Here is a 10,185-nt window from a genome sequence, read left to right on the forward strand (position 1 = left end):
TGAGAATGGAGCTGTGCCAAAGGGCAGATTTCTGTTAATACCTGGGATGACACACCTCACGTCTTTCTTTCTGTAAGGCTTTAAATCTGATGAATGTGAGGTGTGTCTGTCATAGCTGATAAAGTCGTGCCCTCCAAACTCTTGTTCGACACTGTCTGAGACACTTGAGGGCGTGACTGCCTGCATGTCGTTTCTTTGCTTGCACTTTAGAAGCCATGAGAGCAAAAACTGACTAACAATCCTAAAACACAGTGATTAAGTGTATATATATATATATATATATATATATATATATATATATATATATATATATATATATATACACATATTAGGAGTGCAACAATACTCGTATCGATATTGAACCGTTCGATACAGTGCTTTCGGTTCGGTATGCATATGTATCGAACAATACAAAATTTTTTATTTATTTTATCAACTTTTCTTCTGATGATGCTGTCTGTGTTGAGCGCTCAGTGAATCTGCGTTCGACTACTCCGCCTAGGCTGCACTGTCGAGTGCAGATCCATTGAGCGCAGCGCAAGACAGAAGCTAAGCTCGTTGCAACATGGCAGCTGCCTCAACGCTACCCGAAATTGAACCTCCCCTGCCCTCATTCAGATCTGGCGTTTGGAACTATCTTGGTTTTCATGTGAAGCATGACCCTGATGGTAAGCGCCATGGACAAAAGTAAAACAGTATGTCGGATGTGCTAAGCAATGCTCAATTACATTGGTGGGAACTAGTGCGTCAGCGCAGTTTGCTCGTTAACGTGTTGACGCCGTCCAGCCCCACGCACGGGGCGATCCACGGTAACTCATTAACGGAGATTTGCCGCGTTATGGCGTTAATGTCATTTCAGATTAACGCTTACAGCACTAGTGGGAACACAACAAATATGACTGCACATTTACACCAACATCACCCTAGTGCAAAGACAAGTGGAAGCAGACAAAAACAACAAGCACGCAAGCTGACATTGACATTAACGCCACAACACGGCAAATCTCCGTTAACGAGCTACCGCGGATCGCCCCTTGCGTGGGGCTGGACGGCGTCAACACGTTAACGAGCAAACTGCGCTAACGCACTAGTTCCCACCAATGTAATTGAGCATTGCTTGGCACATCCGACATACTGTTTTACTTTTGTCCATGACGAGCTTACCTTCAGGGTCATACGTCACATGAAGACCAAAATAGTTCCAAAGGCCAGATCTGAATGAGGATGGGGGAGGTTCAATTTGCCATGTTGCAACGAGCTTAGCTTCTGTCTTGCTAGCTTGCGCTGCGCTCAGTGGATCTGCGCTTGACAGTGCAGCCTAGGCGGAGTAGTCGAACGCAGATCCAGTGAGCTCTCAACACAGACAGCATCGTCAGAAGAAAAGTTGATAAAATAAATTAAAAATTTTGTATTGTTCAATACATATGCGTACCGAACCGAAAGCACTGTATCGAACGGTTCAATATTGATACGAGTATCGTTGCACCCCTAATATATATATGTTATATATGTATATATATATATATATATATATATGTATTGCAGATCATTTTCCCTTCTTCTTTGTACCCTGATAATTGACATAAATAAGGCAAATGTTTAAACAGCCTGTTTTCATTCCCAACTCATTACATACAAATGTTTTGCCCAGACTCCTAGGTGTCATGATTTGCATACGTGCTGGGATGTCTTATGATCGTCAATAGGCTCCTAAATGACTGAAACTGACACAGAGAGACAGCAGGCAAATTTGCTCTGCTGGTATTTTGAATGATGCAGAAGAAGAGTTTGAGACTAATCTGTGACCCCCTCCCCCCAGCAACTACTAGTCGCCAGAAAAAAGTCTGTGAAATCAATAGCTAAACCCCTGTCAGACAGCCCTAGGGATGAGTCAGTGAGTTACTAGGGAAAAATGTGTATTCCATAGTTAACCAGTGGTTGCTGGCAGTCGCTAGGTGAAACTGGTCACAGAGAGGTATATAAGATTGCTTTGGTCGCTAACAGATTGTTTCAATTGCTTAGGGTGACCATATTTTGATTTCCAAAAAAGAGGACACTTGGCCCAGTCATGAAGAACTTTAATAATACTGTTTGCTTAAAGAAACATATTTAACATATTTAAACGATGCCTTCTCTGTGTTATGGCTTTTAGAAGCCAACAAGTGCAAAAAAAATAACTTAAAAACCTCTGGAATTAAATAATGCTACAGTAATGATGCCTCATCTGTATAAGAAAAATTACCAGTACCGGGATGAGGGAAATTTCTTTTGCAGTTCGTCTGAAAGGATGCATTTGCGCTTTGACATCTTTTAAACATCATCTGTCCCATCTGTAAGCCCAGAACAATCACTCACAAAGCAGCAGCTCGGGGATGACGTCACACATATGCGTCCTCTGTAGGCCAATAGGAAAACCCAGGCATTTTCATCCATCTCGAAAATCCCCCCGGACGCCCCGGACAGAACATGAAAAGGGTACATGTCCGTGGAAAAGAGGACAGTTGGTCACCCTACAGTTGCCTGTAGTTAGCTAGCTATGGATGACACCAACTGCTGGCTAACTGCTGCTATCCCAGCAGTGGTGAAATTCAGTTTGAGTTGCATTTTTTCCAAGTTTCACTAAAGTTCGGCTAGTAGTTAGCAAGTGTTTGCATCTTCCATGCAAACTTCAGACAGCTGCAGAAACCTGCTATTGACCAAAGGAATCACAAAGAGGTGTTTGGTGCATCATCCTTTTGATAACCGATTTCACCTTGCAAAGGCCAGCAACCACTTACCAACCATTCAGGGAACGCATGTTTTTCCCTAGCAGCCAAAGGTTGCCAGAGGATCTCTAGGTGTCACTGAGGCCTTATGGACCACCTAACTAAATTATGCCACCTACCACCCATTGTAAATCTTAACACAGACTCTTTCATCTGGGTAACTCAAGATTCAGAGCAGGTCATTTACTAATCAAGAAGTTTAGTGGGGCAAGCCATGCTCCAGTCTGCATGCCAATGTATCTTTGCACTCCAAGTCGTCCCTGATGTGTTCATCTTAGTGTGAATGTTAGACAAAAGCACTTAGACATAGAAAAAAAGAAGAGCTACTCTACTTGTGAAGTATAAGAGTGCCACATGTGAACCAGTCTATTTACCATCTTCATTAATACAACACGGTATTCCTTAGCTGTTCCATGCATGTTGGAAATGATACTAAAAAAAAGTGATGATGGCCAAGTATTACTATGCAATGAGTTGGGAATTAAATAGTTTTTAAATGTTGTGTTATAGCTGGTGTTGGAGTGCACTTGTAAACATTAAAAAAATATATAAATGTTTTTTATATAATTTTCCTATGCCCATTCTGAAAATTATTTTAAAAAATATGCATTTATAGTGCATTTATGATTAAATCAGTCTTGAACTTTCTTTGGTGAGACAATAAAAGTGGCATAAGAAGATATTTTCCCATCAAATAAAACTTACCATCATTCTGGCAAATAGACTTTGTAGTAATGTAACGTTTGTTTTTTGATAGTCAAATAAGCTTACACATTTCCAACACAATATAACAGTACATATTATGTTAAAATGAGCATATCCACCCATTTATAGCTGACGAATATTAACTTGCACATCTGCTGTGCCCACTTACCCCAGGTGGCACCAAACTGGGCTTTGGTATGCATTTGGTTACATTTTACATGAAAGGGAGGGTATGTTTTCACAAGAATTGATGATGTCACAGATAAACCAAATCAAATTTCTGAACTATCATAGGGCCCTGGAGTGTCTATAGGTGATGAGGAAATGAGAGATAATGAGTTTAGTCCAACTCATTTATTAAGAAATCCTCATTCCACCAGTGAACTGGCTGAACTCCTCACAGAGAGATAAAACTGTGTCCAAAACCTCCATTTCTTTTGTGCTAAAAACATTTTCAAGTGCTGCAGTTGTACAAATTCCAGCTATGGGCTTATACAATACAAGTCTTTCCAATTTCTTTTGTCATCAAAGATTTCTTTTACCAGAGTAAACCCAATTTCCCAACTTCCAACCCTCCCGCCTTCTCGGTACATTGCCCGTCCATTCTCGTTTCCAATTTCTTTTTTTCCCACACAAATTGATTTTTTTCCCCCTGAATGCAAACAAACAGAAAAACAAACAAATGAGCGAGTAGCCCTCTGCTCCTCACCTCCTTTACTCCTCCTACTCATCCCTCTTTGCTTGCAAAAGGACTTGCTCAAAGTTAATTTCTCAGGTGTCCTCATTAATTGTTAACTGATTACCTTGGAGCCTTTTATGCCTCGTGCACAGCGTATCGCTCCATCTTTTTCACCAGGAAATTTAGGGGCCTTGAGCCGAAACCAGTGGATACTGAAAGCCACGCTCAGCAGCAGGATGTCAGACTTGATCGAATGTAAACGCCATGAAATATGTGCCTCGGTTCTAATCAGCGTTGCCTAATGGCCAACATGCGATCACTAGGAAAGTGCAATTTCAAAAAATTTGCCTCAGCATCAGTGTACGGAGCTCAACCCAGATCAGTGTTGCCATGACATTCATTTGGCGTGTTAACCCCATTCAGTGTTTCGCCAATGTTAATGTGACATTTTATGCGACAACCAGCGGCTCATTGTCACGGCCTCCAGGGAGAGAGGCAGACATGCTGCGAAATCAAAACGGAGGGATGGATGTGTGTGTGTGTTTGTTGGGGGGGGGGGGGGGGGGGGGGGGGCGTCACATGCAGGTGTCCCATATTCCCCCACGTGAGGCTGCTGGGAGAAGGTGTTGGTGTGTGAGGGTGGTCAGTGCCAAGAAATATTCCCTATTATGAGGGGGAGAAAAAAGAAAGTGCCCGGGATCTATATTTTCTGCAGCCAGATATTAAAAAGATAACTAAACATAAATCAATCAGAGGGGAAAATTGTATTTTCTCTTTCACGCATCTTTCTCTGCTCCATTTCCTCTCTGTCTCTCTCTACCTGCTCAGCTCTGCAGCGTGTGTGTGTGTGCGCGCGTGTGTGTTTGCACAATTGTGTGTGCACAAATGTGTGTGTAAATAAAGTTTATATTAGACAGAAAGGAGCTTTAAAAGTGTTTGTGCCATAGGACTTGTAATGTATAAGATCGAATATGTATTTATACTCAGTCATTAAATGCAGCACACTATTCTAATGATGTATTAATGTACTCATGACGCTTCTGGCATTTTTTGTTGGTATTTTTCTGATAGCGATTTTCTACACAATGACTTTTTCGAGCAGTCTTTTACCCTCCTCCGTGGCAGTATTTCAAATCAGTGTTTTTTGATTGTATTGGAGTGATTATAGGCTTGCATAAATCCACTTTTTTCCTCCTCTTAATGAATGTATTGACTGTATAAGGACTATGTATTACTGTGCTGTGAGAAAGTATGCAGAAAAGTATTGGCACATATTTTTGATTAAATAAATAAAGAGCAGTATGTCTAAGTGTTGAGACACAGAGCTGAAGGTGAAGTGTGTCTTTTTTTTTGTCTACTAATAAAATCATACATTAGTTAACACCAAGGATGTTACTACACAGATGTACATCCATAACAGAAACACAAAAGGCTTAACTGCACTAATGCAGAAACTGTAGAAGTCTTGAAAGATCAGATGTTTTTTTTATTGATAAATGCCCATTATTATTTTTTTAGGTAATCACATAATCATGTTATTTTTTACTAATTTTAAGCTGAAACCCAAAAAGGATCCATTACTATCATTACTATTCAAATTAAAACTCTAAATTAAGATACTCAAAATAAATACAGTTAAGAAACTGTGTTAATAAAATACTTCTTCTGGATATGTGTTTTTAGTCTTTTTAGTGATTTATCAGAACAAAATTTCTAATATGACTAACGCTGACTTTCTAATAGACTTTTTAGTCGTTCTAGCTGAACATGCAAAACTAGGGAAATGTTTTAAACTAATAGGCATCATAAAGATCCAGACTATAAAAACTGTCTGAAGCCTTTAGAGCACTCTAGAGTCTGACTTACTGCACAGCAACTAGTAATACAAATTTTGAGGTTAATATTTCAGATTTTGGCCATTTTGTTGCCTACTGGGTTGCTGAGGCCAGTGTAAGAGAATATATGAGGAAATAAGGAAAGCAAAATAAGTACCTTTTAAGTAGAGCTATTCTTTTTAAATAGTTGCTAGAATGTACACCCATTGGTTTATTACTTACTTATTACTTTATTAGGTACAGCTGTTCAATTGGTTGGTACCAGGTGGGCTGCACTGAGTACCAGAAATTGCTGCTCTAATGGGATTTTCCCACAGAACCATCTCTAGGGCTTACAAAGAATGGCCGGAGGCAGAGGTGAAAATGCCTTGTTGATGGCAGAGGTGGTCACACAACATGTCAAACCTTGAAGCAGATGAGGTCCATGGTGCTGAAGAAACTGAGGCTACAAAAAAGTTGTCTGGGCTGATGAGTCTCGATTTCTGCTGCAACAGATGAACAGAAGTTACTGACGTTTAAAACAGCGGTTCACATTTTTCCCATTTCCATATGAAACACTTTGCACTGCTTATTTTAGCCCATTTATCACTTACTGTGGTGGTAGAGCCAGCGTGTAACACTGATTCAGGACAGCATTTCTCCCCGGTTTGTGCAACGGTGCATAAATCTAGAGTTTCAAATCCAGCTGTGTACCATTAAAATTATGGGAACTACAATCAGTGTGGTTTAAAGCATTTAGAAAATACTGCAGAGCTGGGTAGATGTTATCATGTTGCTACTTACACTGCACTAACAAAGCAGAAGCTCATCGGAAGCAGTCCAGGGGGTTGCTCACAAGCTCATACAGCGAGAGGAGGGATTTGTGTGTGTGTGCGTGTGTGTGTGCGTGTGCAGATATATGTTATTGATGGAATGGAAAGCCAGTCCTCATAATGTAAATCAGTACATTCTAAGGGTGTAAACCTCTAGACAGTGATTGTGAGTCAGTGTCATGCCCTCTGGAGTGATGATGATGCTGTGTGAGTGAGTGTGAGTGTGTGCGTGCCCAATTAAAGTCTTCTGACAGCTGCCCTGAGTCATCCAACACTTTGTTCCTGTCAGCGTCAGTATAAGTGAGAAACGGAGCAGGAGAAGATGTTATTTTATCAGACCATAATCACCTCTGACTGAAGACAAAGCAACACAATTGTGTCATCTTCCAAACTCCCCCTGGTTCGATCCACAGGCAGTAAACCAATCTCTGACTTGCTCATATTCACAGTCTACCAATCATCAATTCACAGAGCTCACGAAAAGCCAATTAGAAAAATAATGCTCACATTTCACATTCCCTGCATAACAGTCACATTAAAAGCAGCTGCACAAAAGAAACGGCGCGTTTGTTTCATGGAAACAACCTGCGAGTGGTCTCTCAATAAATCCACACGGGATTGAATTTTACGATCTGAGGGGACTGCGCTTTTCATCTGCACACTAAGATAAAGTCTGTCTTTTTGATAAATGTGCTGTCCACTCTTACCCATGTGAAGCTTATGCTTCAAAAATGAGGAAATAAGGAGGGAAACATGGAAGGACGAGGAAAAAACACAGAGTCTGTGTATTCACATGGCAAGTGTGAGCAGGCTGTTGCTGCAGTAATAAAGATGGATGAGCCTGTCGGATGCTGCCGATTGTGGCTGCGTGTGCTCACGTGGGCATTCAGTTGTATCCTTGGTATTAACAACAACAATAATATTAAAAAAGAATACATTAATATGAGGCTAATATCCATTGAATGACAAATAATTATGAAGTTGCTATTTTTGCTCTTTCTCATTTTCCTTGATAATGAATTAAAATCATGTCCAGTGCATCAAATCGCATTTTGTGAACGCTGTAAGCAACAATCATTAGAAATGAACGACATCTTGTCCCTATTTATTTGAAGCTTGTATTTGTGCACACATTGACTCCGTGGTATAATTTTTAAACACGTACCCTAAAGCAGATGACTCGTAATCTGGAGAGGAAATGGCGTGTCACAGATTTAGAGGATCATCATTTAGCCTGGAGAAATAGTTTGCTGCTTTATAAGAAAGCCCTCCGCAAAGCCAGAACATCTTACTATTCATCACTGATTGAAGAAAATAAGAACAACCCCAGGTTTCTCTTCAGCTCTGTAGCCAGGCTGACAAAAAGTCAGAGCTCTTTTAAGCCAACAATCCCTTTAACGTTAACTAGTAATGACGTCATGAACTTCTTCACAAATAAAATTTTTATCATTAGAGAAAAAATTACCAGCAATCATCCCACAGATGTAACATTATCTACAGCTACTCTTAGTACCATCGATGTTAAGTTAGACTCTTTTTGTCCAATTGATCTTTCTGAGTTAACTTCAATAATTACTTCCTCCAAGCCATCAACGTGTCTTTTAGACCCCATTCCTACAAAACTTCTCAAAGAAGTCCTGCCATTAATTAATTCTTCAATCTTAAATATGATCAACCTATCTCTAATGATCGGCTATGTACCACAGGCCTTCAAGCTAGCTGTAGTTAAACCTTTACTCAAAAAGCCATCTCTAGACCCAGCAGTCTTAGCTAATTATAGGCCAATCTCCAACCTTCCTTTCATATCAAAAATCCTTGAAAGAGTAGTTGTCAAACAGCTAACAGATCATCTGCAGAGGAATGGTTTATTTGAAGAGTTTCAGTCAGGTTTCAAGGCTCATCACAGCACAGAAACAGCTTTAGTGAAGGTTACAAATGATCTTCTTATGGCCTCTGACAGTGGACTCATCTCTGTGCTTGTCCTGCTAGACCTCAGTGCAGCATTCGATACTGTCGACCATAATATCCTATTAGAGCGATTAGAACATGCTGTAGGTATTACAGGTACTGTGCTGCAGTGGTTTGAATCATATCTATCTAATAGACTCCAGTTTGTGCATGTAAATGGAGAGTCCTCTTCACACACTGAGGTTAATTATGGAGTTCCACAGGGTTCAGTGCTAGGACCAATTCTGTTTACATTATACATGCTTCCCTTAGGCAGCATCATTAGAAGACATAGCATACATTTTCACTGCTATGAAGATGACACCCAGCTCTATCTGTCCATGAAGCCAGATAACACACACCAATTAGTTAAACTGCAGGAATGTCTTAAAGACATAAAGACCTGGATGGCCGCTAACTTTCTGCTTCTTAATTCAGATAAAACTGAGGTTATTGTACTCGGCCCTGAAAAGCTTAGAAAAATGGTATCTAACCAGATTCTTACTCTGGATGGCATTACCTTGGCCTCCAGTAACGCTGTGAGGAACCTTGGAGTCATTTTTGACCAGGACATGTCCTTCAACGCACATATTAAACAAATATGTAAGACCGCGTTCTTCCATTTGCGCAACATCTCTAAAATTAGAAATATCCTGTCTCAGAGTGACGCTGAAAAACTAGTTCATGCATTCATTACTTCCAGGCTGGACTACTGTAATTCATTATTATCAGAATGTCCTAAAAACTCGCCGAAAAGTCTTCAGCTAATCCAAAATGCTGCAGCAAGAGTACTGACAGAGACTAGAAAGAGAGAGCATATTTCTCCTGTTTTGGCTTCCCTTCATTGGCTTCCTGTTAAATCCAGAATTGAATTCAAAATCCTGCTCCTCACATAAATAAATAATGTGCCTTAAATAATCAGGCCCCATCTTATCTTAATGACCTTGTAGTACCATATCACCCTATTAGAGCACTTCGCTCTCACACTGCAGGCTTACTTGTTGTTCCTAGAGTATTTAAAAGTAGAATGGGAGGGAGAGCCTTCAGTTTTCAGGCACCTCTTCTGTGGGACCAGCTTCCAGTTTGGATTCGGGAGACAGACACTATCTCTACTTTTAAGATTAGGCTTAAAACTTTCCTTTTTGCTAAAGCATATAGTTAGGGCTGGACCAGGTGACCCTGAATCCTCCCTTAGTTATGCTGCAATAGACTTAGGCTGCCGGGGGATTCCCATGATGCATTGAGTTTTTCCTTTCCAGTCACCTTTCTCACTCACTATGTGTTAATAGACCTCCCTGCATTGAATCATATTTGTTATTAACCTCTGTCTCTCTTCCACAGCATGTCTTTTATCCTGTCTTCCTTCTCTCACCCTAACCGGTCGCAGCAGATGGCCGCCCCTCCCTCAGCCTGGTTCTGCCGGAGGTTTCTTCCTGTTAAAA

This window comes from Aulonocara stuartgranti, assembly GCF_965226115.1.
Source record: "Aulonocara stuartgranti genome assembly, chromosome: 4".
In the NCBI taxonomy this organism is placed as follows: domain Eukaryota; kingdom Metazoa; phylum Chordata; class Actinopteri; order Cichliformes; family Cichlidae; genus Aulonocara; species Aulonocara stuartgranti.